The sequence below is a fragment of the Panicum virgatum genome, chromosome 1N (genome assembly GCF_016808335.1).
Source record: "Panicum virgatum strain AP13 chromosome 1N, P.virgatum_v5, whole genome shotgun sequence".
Lineage (NCBI taxonomy): Eukaryota > Viridiplantae > Streptophyta > Magnoliopsida > Poales > Poaceae > Panicum > Panicum virgatum.
Window position 1 is genome coordinate 35,203,077 of NC_053145.1, and position 19,752 is coordinate 35,222,828.

A 19,752-nucleotide genomic window follows, 5' to 3' on the forward strand; every position below is an offset into this window, starting at 1 on the left:
CATTTAGGATGAAGATCTTCAAGCTCCAAAGGAAGAGAAGAGGTATGTGTTGGGTGTGGTGTGTGTTGCATTTCTTCACCCCCTCCCTTATATTTATAGGAGGGAGTCACAACCGAGGGAGGCCTCTTCTATAGCTATGCCTCGGTGAACCGACCTTGTGATCCAATGGTGAGACAACATATGGTAGGCTTGAGGCGGTGGGGCCCACTGGGCCGTCGACCGACTAGGTGGTCGGCCGGCCACCCAGTGAGGCCAACCGACCTCAGCCTTGTCTTGACGGGCTGTGTCTTGGGCTCACTTGTCAATCGTACGAGGAATGTCTTCTGTTACGTTGGTTCCTTGCTCTGGTGGGCCCTCTAATCCATGTCATGACACATGTCGCGCTCTGATTTGTCAGAACATCGTGTCTTGGATCATGCCACACCGTTTTGCTGCAAAATTAGTTGAAAATCACCTGCACACATTTTCAAACAACATCTATGGAATTCGTTAATAAATTAATCTATGCTAGCATTTATTTCACATTATGGTTGAGTTTTGTGCAGGAGTTGACGGTCAAAATGAATTGTTAGTGACCATCAACACCCGCCATGCGAGCTTTCCAATAGCTATAGTTTCTCCCATTGAGCTTTGGGGGTCTACTACTCCCCGGAGCCATCTCTAGGATTTTAATCCTACCAAAGAGAGCCTAAGCTATGATACTAATTGAAAGGATCGAGGCCCAAGAAGGAGTGGTTGCATTGGAACATTTCCAAATTTCTAGCTAGTCTTTAAGCTAGCACAAGTATTGCCCAATCGACAAATTTGAAACCTATCAACTAGAGCACACTAGTATCATGAACCTAGGTTGGAAAACACACTAACATGGTCATTTTTCCTAGTGAAGATCACACTAGCAAATAATCAACCTAGTTAATAAAGCACACTAGCATGGAGAGTTACCAGTCAAGGAGCAAGCAACTAAGAGCAAGATCAAACACAAGCCAATTTAAATGCTAGAATTTAACAGAGACAACAGGATTTTTTCCCATGGTATCGAGGAGTTGACGTTCCCCCCTAGTCCACGTTGAAGAGCCCACACAAGGGTTTTGCTCCCTTGCCCCATGTTGACGGTGCTTAAGTGCCATTTCCACCCGTCAACTATACTCAATAATAAAGGAAAACTACATGCCTTACTAACATATTTGTATCACTAACCTCGCTCCACAGTTCTTTTTGAGTTTTGTACATTTAAGATGAGCAAGAGCGGAATAAGATGAAAACGCGCAGCAGACGCCACATAACTACGCAGAATATCGCATCCGGCGTCACACCCCTACAAAGAGGGCCCACATGTCAGAGGAAACGGGGGCTCCACGCAAGATGCACTAGAGGATAAGGATAAGATCCAACGAATCAACCACCCAGCAAAGGATTAGCACGAATGGCTGACAGGTGGGGTCGGCCGACACCTAGGGTCGGCCGAACCTGGCCTGCAATGCGTCCAGGTGCATCTCGAGGAGGAGTCACAGCCAAGGCACCTGATCAACTTCCATATATGCGTTGGCGGGGAACCGACCTCCAAGTAGTATAAATAGGGCCTCTCTCCTCCCCCTCTCAAAACACACACACTTCATTCCATTCTATCCAAGAAGGCTCTCTTCTCTCTTGCTCTCTTAGCTAGGTAGTGGAGCTAGGCTAGTTCTCTTTAGCGAGCAAGTCGTCCTCGGGGTCATTGAGCAATCCTCAGCTCCTGGTATGGCTTTGTATCCAACTTGTCAGACTTCTATTCATAATATAGAGTTCTGCCATAGTTGCTTTACTATCTTGATAGTTTATCAATCCATGCTTAGATCGTTCATAAGTTATGCTATGGTCTTGGTTAGGCTAGATGATCCGGGTACGGATAGAGGTTTGTTGTGCTTTCGGGCTTGCTCTAGTGTTTTACTCGTCCATCCGAAGGGTGGGAGACCTGGGGGCACTAGAGTAGTGACTTCATACACGAGCGTGGTGCTTGGGTATGCGGGATCCTTCGGATATGACCGTGCTCCACGGTGTGACTGGGGTAGACGGCAGGTGGTGACAGCCCTGTCCATCCGGCGTAACAGCGGTGTTGCATTTAGCGTACTCCCCGACGTTCGGGTTCGGTGTAGGAGTTCATGCAAAGATGTAACGGAACTGGACGTTCCGTTAGAACGTTGGGGTTAAAACCATGCACTCTATCTTGTCTACTTTATTATGCTTAAGTCTTCCTTGCAGATAGATATCATATCCATCTGAAATTATTTATGCAATATCTTTGCTCATACATCTTTTGTTCAAATCAGATGGTGAACACCAGGGGCACCGGTTCCGGTTCTGGCCAGCAGCAGGGGCAGAACAACTAGGGTACCGGGATGCCGATGCCTCCACCCTTGACTCCGGAGCAGTTCTTCCAGCTTCAGATGCAGATGATGGCTACCCTGAACAACACCGTTCAGGCACTGCAGCAGGTCCACGCTCAGCCACCGCCTCCACCTCCACCACAGCAGCCCCGCGACAGGCGTGCGGAGTTTCTGAGGGGTCACCCGCCGACGTTCTCCCACACGTCTAACCCACTTCAGGCAGACGACTGGCTCCGTGCAGTGGAGCGACAGCTGGACATCGCCCAGTGCGATGATCGAGAGCGTGTCTTGTACGCAGCAAGACAGCTGCGAGGGGCAGCTTTGGACTTGTGGGAGTCCCACCGAGTTCAGGACCGCGAGGCTTTCATCTGGATCCAGTTCCGGGAGCGGTTCCGCAGCCACAACGTCCCCGCGGGCGTTATGAAGACAAAGAAGAAGGAGTTCCTTGCACTTAAGCAGGTAAACTCAGATATAATCTTTCACCATTTCCTTTTGAGCTAGTATCCCCCTTGTTCTATCTTTCTGAAGCATGAGCTAATCATTCATCATACATCTGTCCTTTTCACTTCAGGGAACTATGATGGTCACAGAGTATCGTGATCGCTTCCTTCAGCTCGCTCGCTACGCCCCTGCCGAGGTCGCGGATGACCGCGACAAGCAGGAGCACTTCATGGAGGGTCTCGAGGACTACATCCAGTACGCGCTGCTCAACCTCCGCTTCGACGACTTCAACCATCTGGTTGACAGTGCGCTCAACATGGAGCACAAGCACCGAGAGATGGAGGACAAGAAAAGGAAGATCACTCCCGTTGCTTCCGGCAGCAACACCCGTCCTCGCCTCCAGCCGCCCCAGCCGTACCAGCAGCAGTAGCAGTACCGGCTGCCCCAGCAGTACCAGCAGCGGCCGCAGCAGTACCCGCCTCGGCAGCAGCAGTAGGCAGGGCAGGGCCGAGGTTACCGGCACCTCCGGCTCGTGCTGCTCCACCAGCTCTGCCAGCACCTCAGGCTCCACGGCAGGCAGCTCCTCCTACCAGACAGTAGGCTCCAGCACCTCCTCACGCGTGCTATCACTACGGCCAGCCGGGGCACTACGCCAACTCTTGCCCCCGGAAGGCACAGGCGGGACAGCAGGGGCGCCCAGCTCAACCCAGGGCGCCAGCACAGGGCAGAGTGAACCACGTGACGGCCGAGTCAGCGGCCGAGGCCCCTAATGTGGTTATTGGTACGTTCATGGTCAACTCCCATCCAGCTACAGTGCTTTTCGATACTGGTGCTACTCATTCATTCATCACCAAGTCATATGTTGAGCAGCATAGTTTCTTTACCACTGCATTAAAGAAGTGTCTGCTAGTCTCTTCACCGAGAGGGGAGTTGAGATCTCATATTATTTGCCCCCGAGTTAGTATAGCCATAAGGGGGGCAATGTTCACTGCTGATCTGAGGGTGCTAGACACCAAGGGTATTGATGTGATTCTGGGAGTGGATACTCTTGCCAAGTGGGGAGTCAGAATTGATTGTGCTCAGCGGGCAGTTCACTTGTCAGCATCTGATGGCTAAGAGGTGACAGTCAGTTCTTCAGAGCCCTCGGGGTTTCTTCATCAGATGGAGGCTAGACCCACGGATGGTATTCGCGTGGTGTCTAAATTCCCGGATGTTTTCCCGGATGATTTGCCAGGTATGCCGCCTGAACGCGACATTGAGTTTTCTATTGATCTCTTGCCTGGCACCTATAGAGCATGAGGAAGTCAAGAAGACTATTGATGAGTTGCTAGCCAAGGGCTATATCCGTCGCAGCTTTTCTCCTTGGGTTTTTCCATTGTTGCTAGTAGATAAGAAGGATGGATCGAAGAGAATGTGCGTCGATTATCGGGATCTGAACGCAGTTACCATCAAGAACAAGCATCCACTGCCCCGTATTGAGGATCTTTTTGATCTACTTCGAGGTGCTCGTGTATTATCGAAGATTGATCTGTGTTCGGGTTATTTTCAGCTGAGGATCCGTCCTGAGGATATCCCGAAGATGGCATTCACCTGCAAGTACGGGCTATATGAGTACACGGTCATGTCCTTCGGCTTGACTAATGCCCCGGCTTTCTTCATGCACTTGGTGAACATGGTTTTCATGGATTATCTGGATGTCTTCGTGGTAATCTTCATTGATGATATTCTGATCTTTTCCAAGTCAGAGGCAGAGCATGAAGTTCATCTGAAGCTAGTGCTGCAAAGATTGAGGGAGCATCAGCTGTATGCTAAGTTCAGCAAGTGCGAGTTCTGGATTGACGAGGTTCCATTCCTCGGTCATATCATCTCCAAGGGAGGTATTGCAATGGATCCGAGCAAGGTGAAGGATGTGCTCGAGTGGGAGACACCGCAGACGGTGAAGGAAGTCCGGTCATTCTTGGGCTTAGCAGGATATTATCGGAGGTTCATTGAGAATTTCTCCAAGATCGCGAAGCCTTTGACTTCTTTGCTAGAGAAGAATGCAGCATTCATATGGACTGATGAGCGTCAGATGGCATTTGATGAGCTGAAAAAGAGGTTGACTACGTTGCCAGTCCCTACTCTGCCAGACCAGAGCAAGAGGCTCACGGTGTACTGTGATGCTTCAAAGGATGGTCTTGGTTGTGTTCTGATGCAGGAGGGTAGAGTGATTGCTTATGCTTCACGGCACTTACGTCGGCATGAGCTGAACTATCCCACTCATGATCTTGAGTTAGCCGCAGTTGTGCATGCTCTGAAGATTTGGAGGCATTACTTGTATGGGCAGCAGTGTGATATCTACACTGATCACAAGAGCCTCAAGTATATTTTCACGCAGAATGAGCTGAACATGTGATAGAGGAGATGGTTAGAGCTGGTCAAGGATTTTGACCTGGAGATTCACTATCATCCGGGTAAGGCCAATGTTGTGGCAGATGCTCTGAGCAGAAGAAGCTATGTCAACATGGCCGTTGCTTTCCAGATGCCTCCAGAGTTATGCGAGGAGTTTGAGCAGTTGAGTCTGGGTTTCTTGCATCATACTTCGAGTGCAGCATTCGAGGCAGTGCCCACTCTAGAGGCAGAGATCCGGCAGCATCAGAAGGAAGATGAGAAGCTTAGGAGATCCATGAGTTGCTCAAGAAAGGCAAGGCTCCTCATTTCAGAGAGGATGATCAGGGTACCTTGTGGTACAAGAACCAGATCTGTGTGCCAGATGTGAAGGATCTCAGAAAGTTGATTTTGAGTGAGGCTCATGATACAGCTTACTCTATTCATCTGGGCAGTACCAAGATGTACTATGATCTCATGGAACGCTTCTGGTGGTATGGGATGAAGCATTCAGTGGCAGAGTATGTGGCTATTTGTGACACCTGTCAGCGTGTCAAGGGTGAGCATCAGAGGCCAGCAGGTTTGCTATAGCCATTGAAGATTCCAGAGTGGAAATGGGAAGATATCACTATGGACTTCATTGTTGGGTTGCCTCGTACTCAGAAAGGGTACAACTCCATATGGGTAGTAGTGGATCATCTGACGAAGGTTGCTCACTTCATTCCAGTGAACACTACTTACTCCAGTGCTAGACTTGCAGAGTTGTACATCTCCCGGATTGTCTGTTTGCATGGTGTGCCCAAGAAGATTATATCTGACAGAGGATCTCAGTTCACTTCACGGTTCTGGGAGCAGAGCCATGATGTGATGGATATGAAGCTGCGCTTCAGTACCGCCTATCATCCTCAGACAGATAGAACCAACCAAGTGTTGGAGGACATGCTGAGAGCTTGTCCTATTCAGTATGGTACTAGTTGGGATAAGTGCCTGTCGTACGCTGAGTTCTCCTATAACAACAGCTATGAGGCCAGTCTGAAGAAGTCCCCCTTTGAGGCATTGTATGGCAGAAAGTGCAGGACTCCTCTGTATTGGGATCAGATTGGTGAAAAGCAGCTCTTTGGCCCTGACATTATAGAAGATGCAGAGCAGATGGTACAGGCTGTGCGGGAGAATCTGAGGATTGCACAGAGTTGGCAAAAGAGCTATGCAGATGGCAAACGGAGGGACCTGACCTTTAGCGTTGATGATTATGTATATCTGAAGGTGTCCCCGATGAGAGGAATCCACAGGTTTAATGTGAAGGGGAAGTTAGCACCTCGGTATATTGGTCCATTCAAGGTGCTAGAGAGGAAAGGCGAAGTCGCTTATCGCATGGATTTGCCTACCAACTTCTCCGGAGTTCATGATGTCTTCCATATTTCTCAGCTGAAGAAGTGCCTGCGAGTACCCGAGGAGCAGGCACCACTAGATGGGTTAGATGTGCAGGAAGATCTGACCTATACTGAGCATCCGGTGAAGATTCTGGAGACATTAGAGAGGGTTACACAGAACAAGTGCATCAAGATGTGCAGAGTTCAGTGGAGTCATCACAGTGATGCTGAGGCTACATGGGAGCGAGAAGATGAGCTACATATCCAGATCTCTTTGCTAGCCAGTCCAGCTGAATCTCGGGGACGAGATTCCTATAAGGGGGTAGGGTCTGTAACACCCTAATTTAAATTTCAGCATTTAGTAATAAATTTAATTGGCTTTATTTAATTTACTAAGGTTTATTATGTTTATTCTTGCATTTAATCTAATTTTCGTGCATTCATGCTGGTGCATTGTTTTATTTATTGAGTGCTTAGGGTTTGTATTCAAATTTGGTTTGAATTAAATTAGATTTGAGTGTGGTTTGAGTTTGTTTGAAAAAGAAGAAAGGAAAAGAAAAGAAAGAAACCCAAACCCAGCACCCAGACTTTCCTGTGGCCCATCCCTCTCTCCTTTCCCCGAAGCCCAGCTCCCCCCTCGCCCTGAAGCCCAGCAAACTGCACAGCCCAGCTTTCTTCCCGCCCGCGGTCTCCTTTTCTTGGGCCGCTCCCACGCGACCGGCCCGCCTTCCGCGTCCCTGCTCAACCCAGCTCCGTTCAGCCCGCGCGCGACATCCTCCGTCCAACTAACAGGCGGGCCCAGTGCGTCAGCCTCAGTTCGCCGCACCGCGCGCTCGCCGTGTCCTCGTCTTAGCTCGCTGACAAAGCAAGCCCACTTGTCAGTGCCTTCTTCTCGCCTTTCCTTTCTTTTTCCCCGCACCGGCTTCCTCTGCTCCGCTCCGCTCGGCCGCCCGCGCCTCGCCTCGCCTGCCCATGGGCCGTCCCACCTCTGCAGGTGCACCAGTCAGCCACCCCGCGCCCAAACCTTTCTAGAAGCTTCCCCCACACGAACACGGATCGAGCCAGAGCCGTTGCCGTGATCCGGTTTCTCCGCTACTGTGATTGCCGCCGCGGATATCTTGGGCACGCACGCCGATATCCCCGGTACCCTCCATTAAATGCCCCCGCGCCCCTCTGCGCCCTCATCCTCCATGCTACAGCCGTCACCGAACCCCAGCACCACCGCCCGCTCGCCCCGCCGCGCAGAGCTCACCGCGCCGCCATGGAGACACCGACCCGCCGCCTCCCAGTCTCGGCCAACCCCCGCAATAGCCCCGCCGTAGCCTCCGAAAGCTTCCAGAGCCCTCAGCTCCGGCCCTAAGCCTCTACATCGCCGGAATCGTGCCCGCGCATCGCCGCTGGTGAGTCACTGCGCTGCCTCGATTTCTCGCCGCCGGTGGCCCTTGGCCCGTCCTGACCCCCATAGCACCTCCGCAGGAACTCCACACGACAAATGACAGGATCCAGAGGCCGGAGAACCCCTGCAGCACCCCCTCCGCGGGCGCCGCCCACGAACCCCCGCTCGACCTCGCTGCCGGCACATCTGGGTCACGTCCCCACCAGTTCCATGCCTCGGTGAGCACCCGTGACACCTCCCCTGTCCTTTTGGCGCTAGATCTTGTAGGTCGTAGCCCCTGGAACATTGGAACATCGCACACGGGCGACTCCCGCTGTGCAGAACCACCGCCGTCACCGCTCTCGCCACCCAGAGCACCCCCAAGCCCAGCTTAGCCCACAGGTGTTTTACGCGTGACGTGCTGATCTTTCCTGACCTAAACTCCGGTCGATTTGACCCCCGGATGGCCATTTACGGCGAACTCCGGTGAGCTTCAACCGCGCCGCCATGGAACAGAGCCGCCGGCGGGCGAGCGCCGCCGCCCCTGCGCACGGATCGATTCCACCCGTGCGATCCCAGATCGACGAGCAAGATTAGATTCGGATCCAATCAAAGCTGAGCCACCAGATCCTGATCTGATGGTCGATATCCACGCGTACCGCTTCAGCCAAACACATTTGCTAAAGAGACCCTGGGTTTTCCTTGAATTAACCAGCGGTCCACTGCAGTTCAAAAGTATTTGCAGTTCAGCCCAAAATCTTGCACGAACCCCCCTGAGCTTCTTGGTTTTAGAACCCGCGGTCCAAGCCCTGCAGTTTTGCAAGTTAGACCGTGGATCTACCCGTTAATTATGTATAGGTCCCTGGTTTTTGCAGAAAAACCCCAGAAACTCTATTTTTCTTACAGTTAAGTCTCTGGATCTTGTTTTAGGCCTAGTTTTCACGTTCTAGCTCCATTTTAGGCGTTCTTTATGTCCACACGATCGTTGTAACACGTAGAATAGTTCTAGCTTGGTTTTGCTTGCTATTTTTATGTATTGTTGTACTGTTTCTTAGTGTTAGACTTTGTTTGCATGTATGTTTATATTGTTGCCTTGTTTCTGGCCATGTTTTCGTGAGTAGATGTCGATCCTTCGGAGGAGTACCAGTACCCGGAGTAGCCACCGTCTTCAAAGCAGTTTGAGCAACAGGAGAACTTTGAGGAAGGCAAGTATAACATGAACACCACCTACCACCTTTAAATACATTTTCATACTGCATTTTAATACTGTATGCCTATAAGGACTTTCCTAGCCACTTTATATCCTTTATATATCCCTTGGGTTGCATTTTGGTTAGTTGTGCTAGGTTGCTGCGCTCTCACACATAATGGTCCTTTTTAATTAATTTGATTAATGGTATATGCAACTTAATTCTGGGAGTGGCCCGTTTGAGGGGCTCACGTCTCGTAAAAATGAGTTTTTCTAGAAACATGGTTTAGGGGGCCAACACGGTGCTTAGTGCTGGGTTGGCCACTCTCCATAAGGACCGGTTCATAGAGAGACAACCTGGGACAACAGCGCTACCACAAGACTGGAATGGGACGGTCTTGGCTTACTAATTAGGTCATTTTGGTTCAGGAGTAACTAACCGACGGGGCAAGAGGGGGGTCGAGCTTCAATGGTCCATGTGCTACGAGGCTTGGTCTGTGTTATCTTGTACCCCCTCGAGGTGGGCCCCATCATTGCATTGCCTGAATCCTTAGCGGTTACCCCATACCAACGTGGTCCTTTGTAACGGCCTCGTAGTGAGTTTGCTAGTCATCTCACCTACAGAAGTGTGATGAACAACTAGCATAGCTCACGACTTGTGGTTAAAGATTTGCAACCTCTGCAGAGTGTAAAATTGGTATACTAGCCGTGCTCACGGTCATGAGCGGCCCAGATCCTCCTTTTGATTAGTGGGGTTATCTTCCTTTGGTTAGGAGGGTTTCCCCGGTTGGCTTGGTTTGGTTTGGTTCTCAATAGTATCATAATTAATTCTGATTAATTACTATGTAATTGGGTTATGGTAATTCATCAACTTGTAGTAAATAGCTGTAATAAAACTTTGACAAGACTTAAAAGCTAATGCAGTTGAGTCAGCCAACTTTAGAGCCTCATAGTTTGTGTTATACTTGTTGAGTACGAGTTGTGTACTCACCCTTGCCTCCTCTACACTTTTTCCTCTTGTTCTTTTGGGGATACTCTACCGCTGCTCAGTTCCTGCCGACGCGAGGGAGTTCACCCAGAGCTACCAGGAGTACGAGGACTTCTAGGCATTCGTCTCCCAGTCGACGTCCCTATGGCACCCTGCTCAGCTTCCGACGAGAGTTATCGTATATGTTTTACTCTTCGGCATACTCTGTATCAGACATTTTGTCATTATTATAATAAATAACATTCGTACTCGCTTTATTATATCTTTTACGTGATATGTGCTGTGACATACTGTTCATTCTGTTGTGTATACGTGTGACTTGATCCTGGCACGTATATGATTGCTCAGTTTATGTCCTTTTATAAACCGGGTGTTACACAAATCAAGCCTCATCAACATGGTGCAGGCTAGCCCATTATGTGGCAAGCCGAACGAGGACGCAAATGCACATTTGCAGAACTTTCTAGAGCTCTGCGACACCGTTGTCATACGGGGTGTCGCGCCGACGTTGTCAAGCTTTGTCTGTTTCCTTTTTCCCTCTTGGGGAAGGCAAAACAGTGGTTTTATAAAGAAAAGGACATCGACACCTGGGCCAAATGCTCCAAGATGTTCCTCGCAAAATTCTTCCCGCTGGGCAAAACAAATGCCCTGCGTGGGAAAATTTCAAGTTTCCAGCAGACGGGGATGGAATCCATCCCAGAAGCTTGGGAGAGGCTGCAGGAATACATCCTGGCATGTCCTCATCACGGCATGGATGAGTGGCTCGTCCTACAAAACTTCTACAACGGGCTCACAATGACATCTCGAGCCAATATTGATGCCGCTGCTGGAGGAGCCTTCCTCGACCTGACCATAGCCAAATCCAAAGCATTGGTCGAGAAGATGGTCTCTAATCAGGGGTGGACGACTCCAACCCCGCACCAAAGGCATGCATACCGTCAAAGAGATGGATATGATTGCTGCGAAGCTGGACCTCCTAATCAAGAAGATGGAGGAAGGGAGCAAACAACTGATCCATGCTCCCATTTACGCCATGGGTTCGCACTTCACGTGCGAAGTCTGTGGTAATGATGGACACTCGGGGAATGACTGCCCCGAAACCCGTGAAGACTGCGCCTACCTCAACAACAACAACAACGGGTACCGTCCACAACAAGGAGGCCAGGGGTGGAACCAGCCACGTCCACCTTTTCAGGGAGGTAATAACTACAATCCTTCTTATAATTCGAATTTCAATTCAAACCAACCTCCCTTGAGAGAACTTGTTCTTTGCCAAGTTAAAATCAACGAAAATATAAATAAAAAGCTCTTGGACAATGACAAATCCCTGGAAAGTTTAAATGTCAAGCTTGAAACTTTGTCTTTAACTCTTAAAAACTAGTTAAGTTTCAACAAAATGATCGAAACCCAGCTTGCACAAATTGTTGTTTCGTTACCTACTGTTGAGAGCGGGAAGATCCCGGGGCAACCCGAGTCTCCCGTTGAAAATGTCAGCATGGTGTCTACCGGACGGGGTAACTCGTTCCGGAGGCCACCATGCAGTAACCATGCAGGTAGGTACTATCCCCCAAGGAACGACGTTTGGGATGGCATGGTGGCAGCGGTGCAAGAGGATCCAGGGGTCCCCATGATCAGCTGCTCGATCTACATCAAACACTTCGAGCGATGCCTATGCGATCTGGGGGCAAGCGTGAATATAATGCCCAAGGTAATATATGAAGCACTTGAATATTCTGCTCTTTCCCCCAACAACTATGCTTGTATAGCTTGCAGATTCAACCATTCGGTATCACGAAGGGATAGCCGAACACGTTTTCGTACGAGTACGAGACTCCTTCGTTCTTGCCGACTTTGTGGTAATGGATATGGAGGGCGACCTTGGAGTCGACCTCGTACTTGGGCGTCCTTTTTTAAGGTCTGCCAAGGCAAGGATCGATGTCGGAAAGGGAGAAATATGTTTTCGTGTCAGAAGGGAGGATATGTTTTTCTGGTTCAAGAAGAAGGAAGAGCAGTGCTTCATGATCCAACAAGACAGTGAAGGGCAAGCACTCTGGGGGGCACCAGAACCCCAGTCAGAACAACGACCCTCCGCACCTAAAAGAAAGAAGAAGGAAAAGAAGGTGTGGCGGAAGGTCGAGAGTTCGGCCTCATCCAGTTCTCCAGGATGAGCCGATGAATGGTAAGAACGATGGAGAAAAGTCATGCACATCGGCCTTTAAATGACGCGCCCTTGCCAAAGGTAAATTTGCTTTTATCTCATATTTGCTTTCTCTGCTTTTCAACATTTTCTTTGCACCTTATTTGTTTTTCTCCACTGCATGTTTGAATTTTTCAAAATTGTTTTCTGCATACTGGAATTTTTCTAGCATTTTTCCCTTTTTACAAAAAGACCAAAAACATTTTCTAAGTTTTAAAATCCTTTGGAAAAAAATAATTTGGACATCTTTTCGAGCAAACTTTTGTCCGTGCACCATATTTTCAAAGTTTATGACCGTTGAGGAATCACCTAGCCAAAGAGGGGCACCAGGGGGTCCACCTTGTGGCCGGCCGACCCCACAGGTCGGCTGACACAAGGCCAACGGCTCCTGGGCCCCACCTTCTCCAACGGCTTCCTGACCGTTGTGCCTGGCTTCTCCTCGGGTGCACTCGCCCAGTTTCCTTCAAATAGAGGCCGAGAGAGGGGTGATGAGCTTTCATGCTCACTCTCTCCACTCTCACTCCCTCTCACACATTCTTGCTCGGGTTTCCTTTGGATTTTGGCTCAAGTTTGATTGCAAGAACACACACTCTCTCTCTCAATTCTTTGCTGCAAGATTGATCACATAATTGGAGGAACAACTTTTGGGTAAGAGTTTCATTTTCATTTCACTAACGTAACCCGAATCGAGTTGTTCTCGTTCGTTCTTGTTCATTCTTTTTGCAAGCATGAAGGGTGTAGGCCGGAAACTTTCCAGAGCTATCAAGAAGATAGCAGGGTCAAGCTCATTTCGTTCACGGGGTGGGTCGAGCTCCCGTCATTCCCCCGAACCTACACCAACGCCGACCACGATGGATTATGAGCAAGACGAACAAGAGGAATAAATAGAGGAGCAAGCTGAAGAACCGCAAGCCGAGAACATGGAAATAGATGAAGATGATGCACCGTACCTCGACTTGCAAGTCGACCGCAAGCATCAAGCCTATGCCATGATCAAGAATCGAAGCTTTGGTCATACTAGAGCCTTCGATCCGGACCTTCTCGAAAAAACAGGTATGGACGTTGACTTCGCTCATGTTTGGCATGCGGTTGGATGGGATGGTTTTGTGCCCGTTGAGGAGAATGGTTCTCGTCTCCTCACCATCCAGTTTCTTTGCAATCTTCGGGAGGTCGACGATGGTGTTTCTTTCCGACTTTTTGGAGTTGAACGCTATTTTAATTGGAGAAATTTCAGTCACCTCCTTGGTTTTAGCGCGCACTTGCCAGTTTCCCATACAAAAGCTGCCGCGGTTTTGATCGACATGAGTTTTGGGGTTTGATTTCGGGTCAAGTTGTTCATGGCAAGTTTGCACCTTGGTGCAATGACATTCAAAACCCGACTCTTCGTTGGATGCACAAGTGGGTGGCTTTCACTCTCTTTCTAAGAGTTGATCCACGACCAATGTGCAATGATGAGTTGATGATATTATACGCCATGGTCAACAAGATCCGAATCTCTCCCGCACAAGCAATGGTTAAGCAATGACTCACAAATTTTCGGACGACGGGTCCTATTGAATGCACTTCTTTGGTTACCCGCATCGCATCAAACATGTGAATCTTAGACGGAAACCCCGTTCCTTTCATTGAGGAGCCCCGTGTTATGATCGATGAGGCGTACTTGGTTCAAGGCCACATGCTCAAGAAAGGCCCGGATGACTCTTTGATTTTCTTTTCGCTTGGTTATGCAAATGAAATCCCATTGCCAAATGCGGGATATCATTTGTATAACTGCCGTTCGCTAACCATCCCTCTTGTTCCACAAGAGGAGAGCCGCCGGCATAGTGTTTCTAGTCTTCCTGGCAGGGTTACAAGAAGCAGGGCCAGAAGGGAGGAGTTCATGCAGCAGCAACCTCAGCCTCAACCACAGCAATGTGAGGCTGGAGGTTCGTCATGGCAGAGTGCTAGCTCCACCGAGTGGGCACGGCAGGCCTCAGGGCACCGGTCCACTAGTTCCAGTTCCAGCGGACCCCCGCGACGTACAGCTTCGTCCAGAGGCTTCGCCACTCTGACTCGGCAGATGGACGAGCTGAACGTGCGCACCACTAACATCGATGAGTCGCTGGGCCAGCACATCAAGTCAACACAGAACTGGCAGCAATACACAGGCGAGAGGATCCGCAATCTGGAGCAGCAACAACAGCAATCCCAGGAGGAGTGGAGGGCCTACTACCATTGGGCTGGGTTTAATCCCAACCAGTAGCAGTGAGCCTGAAGCTAGCTTGGGGGAGGACCCCCATGAGAGGTACCTTGTATCAAACTCTACCTTTACCACTTTCCAAAACCTTGCATGAAACCAAACAAAAATTTGCAAAATTCTGAAAATCCATAAAAATTTGCATAACTAAAATCAAATAAAAATTGACAAAACCTTTAAAAACCCAAAAATATTTACTTGCTTTCCAGTATGTGTAGTAAGCATGTGTAGTTTTTCCTTGTTGAGATGATGAATAGTTGCTCTGTTAGTTCCTTTCATATGCCTAATTACAACCTTGTGCTCTCTCTAAGTTCTGAGTTTGGTAGCTAGATGTTCAAACCTTAAGCTTGAAACTTGTGGGTAGCGAAAAGCATAATTCGAATCTAGGTTGTTGTGGGTTATGATATGACTGAAAAGAGTTGTTATGATCTTCTCCTACGTGATGCTTGATATCCGGAGTCTTTCTTTTCAAAAATACAAAAACAGAATAAAGTTCCTCGGTGATATGCAATTCCTATCCAAAGCCATGTGAGTTACAAGTTTGAAAAGCCTTTTCTACATATGCAACTTGTCTTCTCATTGAGCTTTGTCAAATTGTTGTGACCCTTTGTGAGAATCACTTCATACGCCCATGATCAAGATCACGTACACGTCCACTCACATGCTATACTTTTACACCTGGAAGATAGCAAGTACATCCCACATTCATCCACAAATAGAACTCCAAGATGTGCCATGTTTATCTCTTTCCAAAGTTATCATCATAATGTATGGGCTATACAAAAAGAAATAAAAGATGCATACCCAAAGAAGGTATGCCACATGTCCACAAGGCATGTAAAAAAACCCAGAAAAGATGCATACCCAAAGAAGGTATGCCACACACCCACAAGGTGTGTCGAAAAAGAGAGAGAGAGAAAAAGAAAATATAGCCCATACCAAAAACATTACAAGGGAAAGAGAATTCATATAAAGGAGTTCTCATCCATCATCCACCAAAAATATCCACACACTTACACATCTTGATCAAGGCTTATGACTTGTTTCTCCGTTGGATCCGGTCTTTGACTTAGCAAAATATGAGAAGCAAGTTTGCCATTATATCCTCCATACCAATAGATCCACCAAAAAGAAGCCATTAGAAGTAGGATGGAAAAAGAAAGGCACATAAAAAGGCCTTGGTGAGGAATGAAACACATTGAGCGATCCGAGAGATCACCCGAGGAACTTACAAATTTCTTTTCAAAAAACTTTATAAAACCTTCAGATTGACGGTTGAACAAAGGAGTGGTAAGTGGTACTCTACAAGCCGTTCTGACCCTCAACCGCCAAAGATGAGGATGATGCTATAAGCCCCACAGGAGTAAGGTAAAAGGTGCGAACAAGGCCAACTTATTCAGAATAAAGGTAAGAACACTTGGTTGTGCCTTGGGCATAAGTCAGGAATGCGACATTGTAGAAACTCCTGATCAACAACCTAAGTCTAAAACTTTGCTCGGGACGAGCAAAGGGCTAGCTTGGGGGAGTTGTTGACGGTGCTTAAGTGCCATTTTCACCCGTCAACTATACTCAATAATAAAGGAAAACTACATGCCTTACTCACATATTTGTATCACTTGTGGCGGAACCACCCAAAATTACTAGGCCCGGGTGCACTGATCTTTGTTGCTAAGCAACTCTGACCCAAATTTGGCACTCACCGGTAGTTCCTCGAGTGAAGCCTCGATAAAAGCCACGCTATTCCAGGATCAGCAGACAACACTCACACGAAGGTGAGCCCAGAGATTACAACACAGGACATTTCATACATCTCAGAGTGATTGCAGCGGAAGAGAGATTTATTACAAACCCTATTCAGAGTAGCAAAGTATTACAGAATTCCAAACTACACAAATTATTCAAGTGTCATAGTCTCAGCAGAAGCAATAAAACATCTAACAAAAGGAAATGACGTATCGATAAAGCCCATATGAAACACGTCACTCAGCGGGAGGGTGGTCAGCACCAGCTAAAGGGCCATCCCACTCAACAGACCAGCCCGGAGGCAAGGTACACGGCCAAGTAAGACTTACAAACAAATCTTTGAAGTTAGTACCTGAAAAACAGTGCCACAAGTAAGGATAATTATACTAATACTCAGCAAGACTGACCCATCTCCGGATATAACATAGTCCGATAACTAGACATGCAAGGCTTTTTGGTTGGTGGGGTTTGTTTTGCCAAAAACACCACTAAATGTTGATCCTTATTTTCAGATTTTATTTAGCCATCTTCTAGTTGGATTAACCATTCTAAGTTTGCATCTAACTCTACACAAACATGGTAGAGCAAACATTTAATCAACCAGCAGTATTATCATCATCATGTTCCAATTGTTACTCTGTGTGACCAAAAACATTAAGCAATCTCATGCCGTGAGAGGCGGACGATTCTGAATCGAATTTCAACCTGGCCAGGGGAACCTAGACCACACGCATGGGGATCGACTTCGCTCCCGCTCACGCTACTTTTCCCCTTTCTTTCCAGTTTGTGGATCCGGAACACCCTCCCCGACTACAGAGCCCGACGTCTCTACACCCGTACGTCCGGACAAAAAAATAAACCTACTTCTACCAAAAGGGTGCGAGATCGTTCCACTCGCTGGTCCAATCAGGTACTTAAGCTTACCGATTACCATATTTCTCGGTATGTGGCTAGTACTTTCAAACGCTTAACAAAATGATCCACACACCGCGACCTTAGCCATTTTCGACTACACCAGCGGGGTATCACAACTACACAACCCCGCCTGTTGTACTTATATTTCAGCAAGAATTAAAGTCAGTCAACTCCTATAATCTCGCGAAAGGCAGAAAACCTCTCGACTTTTACTGTACATAGTTAGCGGGGCAACTAGTCGAGAAAAAGATCCGGATAACAAACATAGGTACCTAGGGATCATGCACCTAATGTTTTCGATCAACTCCTAGAAAACGTAAATGCACAATAAAAATATTACAACATATACAAAAATAGTAAGGTGAATATAATGCGTAAAATAATGGGATCATGCACCGGGGCTTGCCTTCTTGGGCACTGTTCAAAAGTAGGCTTGGGCTCTTCTGAATATTGGTTCGGGTCTTGATTCAAGTTAGTATAATTACGAGAGACACTCTCCAGAGTGGTAGTATTCGCGGGCACCAACTCGTAATCACCGTCGAGTAGATTTACCGTTTCTATATGCATGCAGAAATGATATTGTTACAACATGATATAAACATATTTCTTTCCTTCACTATAAAGTTGTAGTCCAGTATAGCATGTGTTTGTTGTGGTGGTCTTAGTTAACTTTATTTTTCTGGGCAATCGTTTATAGAGTAGTTCTTAAATTCACTTTACTTCATAAAAGAGCTGTGTTGTTTGGTTTTCATTTTTAATATTAAAACATAGCATGCTTTCACTATTTCATAGCAACCAATTTACTCATGAGCTAGAGATGAAAAAATAAAGTAACACAGATCCCAAACTTTAACATCTATGGTATAAAATTCAGCATCTAACCATAAAGCAATTTACCATAACTATTCATGTAAGTAGATTACTCTAGTTCCTTCACCTTTTTGCACAGAACGTTTGACATGGGTTCTGGTGCTACAAATTTTACGGGAGAATGTACAAAGCATCTACTCAGCACTGAAATTTTTCCAGATTTTATTCACTTATACAGCAGAGGTGACAAAATGAACAAAATTTAGCAAGCCATTAACTAAGATTAATTATACAGAGGGTTATACTAGGGATATGGTCCTCAAATTTTTACCAGAGCATAGTCATAAGCTAAACATATTCCACAAAAATTATCAAGCTTTATATCATTAAGATAAATTAGTTATACAGTTAACTTATCATGAGTTAGTATAAATTTTTCAAAGTTCATTTGATCAGTACTGCATGTGAAACTTTTACCATAGCTATTTCTCATTCTAACTAGTAACCTTTCCAAAGATGAAGGCTAAAAATGATAGATTTCTTCCAGAACAAAAATAGAAAAACTAAACATGATATCTCAAGCATGGATTATAACTGTAAGAATATTCAGTAAATGCTGCTCAAACTTTAGCAATAAACCTAGATTTTTCTAAGCACAGGAACTATATATATCATGGATTAAGTTCATAAAACAAGAAATAATTAGAATATATAGTAAACTAGATCTAAAATTTACTAAACTTGTACAAGAGCAAGGATTCAGTATCCTTTTCTTAGAGAAAAAGTTTCATAACCAAAGCATGTCTACTTTTACCAGAATTAATATATGAATTTTACTAGTAGATCTAGGAATCTTGATCATTTGAGCAAGCAAACAATTTCAAACAGAGCTCATATTTTTACCAGGTTCTTCTAACAGTACTAAGTTCAACATATCCAAAAATCAAGCATAGTTACTGAACCAAACTCCTAGAACATTTATGTGCCATTTAAATTAGTCTTTTTCTTAGATTAAAATAAAAGCAAAATATGAACATGTGACTGTAACAAAAGTTGTAGTTCTTGTTCTAAGGATTCCAGAACAGTTTAGTTTATATTTTTCTGATTTGTCTACGATTGTATATGGAATTTACAAGTTTACTGTTTTGAAGTTCATGTACATTTTGCAGTTTGACCCCTGGAAGTTTCGTTTCATTTAACTTGGGGTCCCTGGCGGAAAACTCAGAACAGGGGAGGCTTGGCGCGGCGGTTTCCGGCAATGGGGTTGGCCGGCGGCGAGGGGAAAGTGGGGGAAAATGGAGAGGGACTCGAGTGCTACCTTTCCAGTGGTCTTGGGTCGAGCGGAGGTGGTCCGCAGCGGCGGCTCCACGGAGAGGGGCGGACGGCGGCGGGTCTGTTCCGGCGCGGTGGTGCTCCGGCGATGGAAGGAAGGGGCGGCCGGGCTGGGAAGGTTCACTGGGTCTAGGGCGATCCATTCAGGGGGTTGGTTTGGGGAGAGAGTGGCCGGAGAAGGGGGCTCCGCGGCGAGCCGAGCTCGGCAGCCATGGCAATGGTGGCTGGTGCGCTCTAGGCGCACGCAGGGGGCTTGGGGTCGTTTTATAGGCACGGTGATGAGGGGAGGTTGTACTGGGATGCAGCGGCCTGGGGGAGGCCTGGCCAGTGAAGGCGACGGCGAGGTGGCGGGGCTGCGCGACGCCGTCGTCGGCGTGTCGCACAGGGGCGTCGGCGGGGGCGCGTGGCGAGGTCGGGAGCTGCCAG

At 47.4% G+C, this 19,752-nt stretch overlaps 1 non-coding gene across 1 annotated transcript; it reads right to left on the reverse strand.

The window, feature by feature from the left end:
- Window positions 1-10,736: 10,736 nt before the first annotated feature.
- Window positions 10,737-10,845, reverse strand: LOC120657913. The gene has a single exon (XR_005668443.1). It is a non-coding gene; the product is annotated as a small nucleolar RNA R71 (small nucleolar RNA).
- Window positions 10,846-19,752: the final 8,907 nt, after the last annotated feature.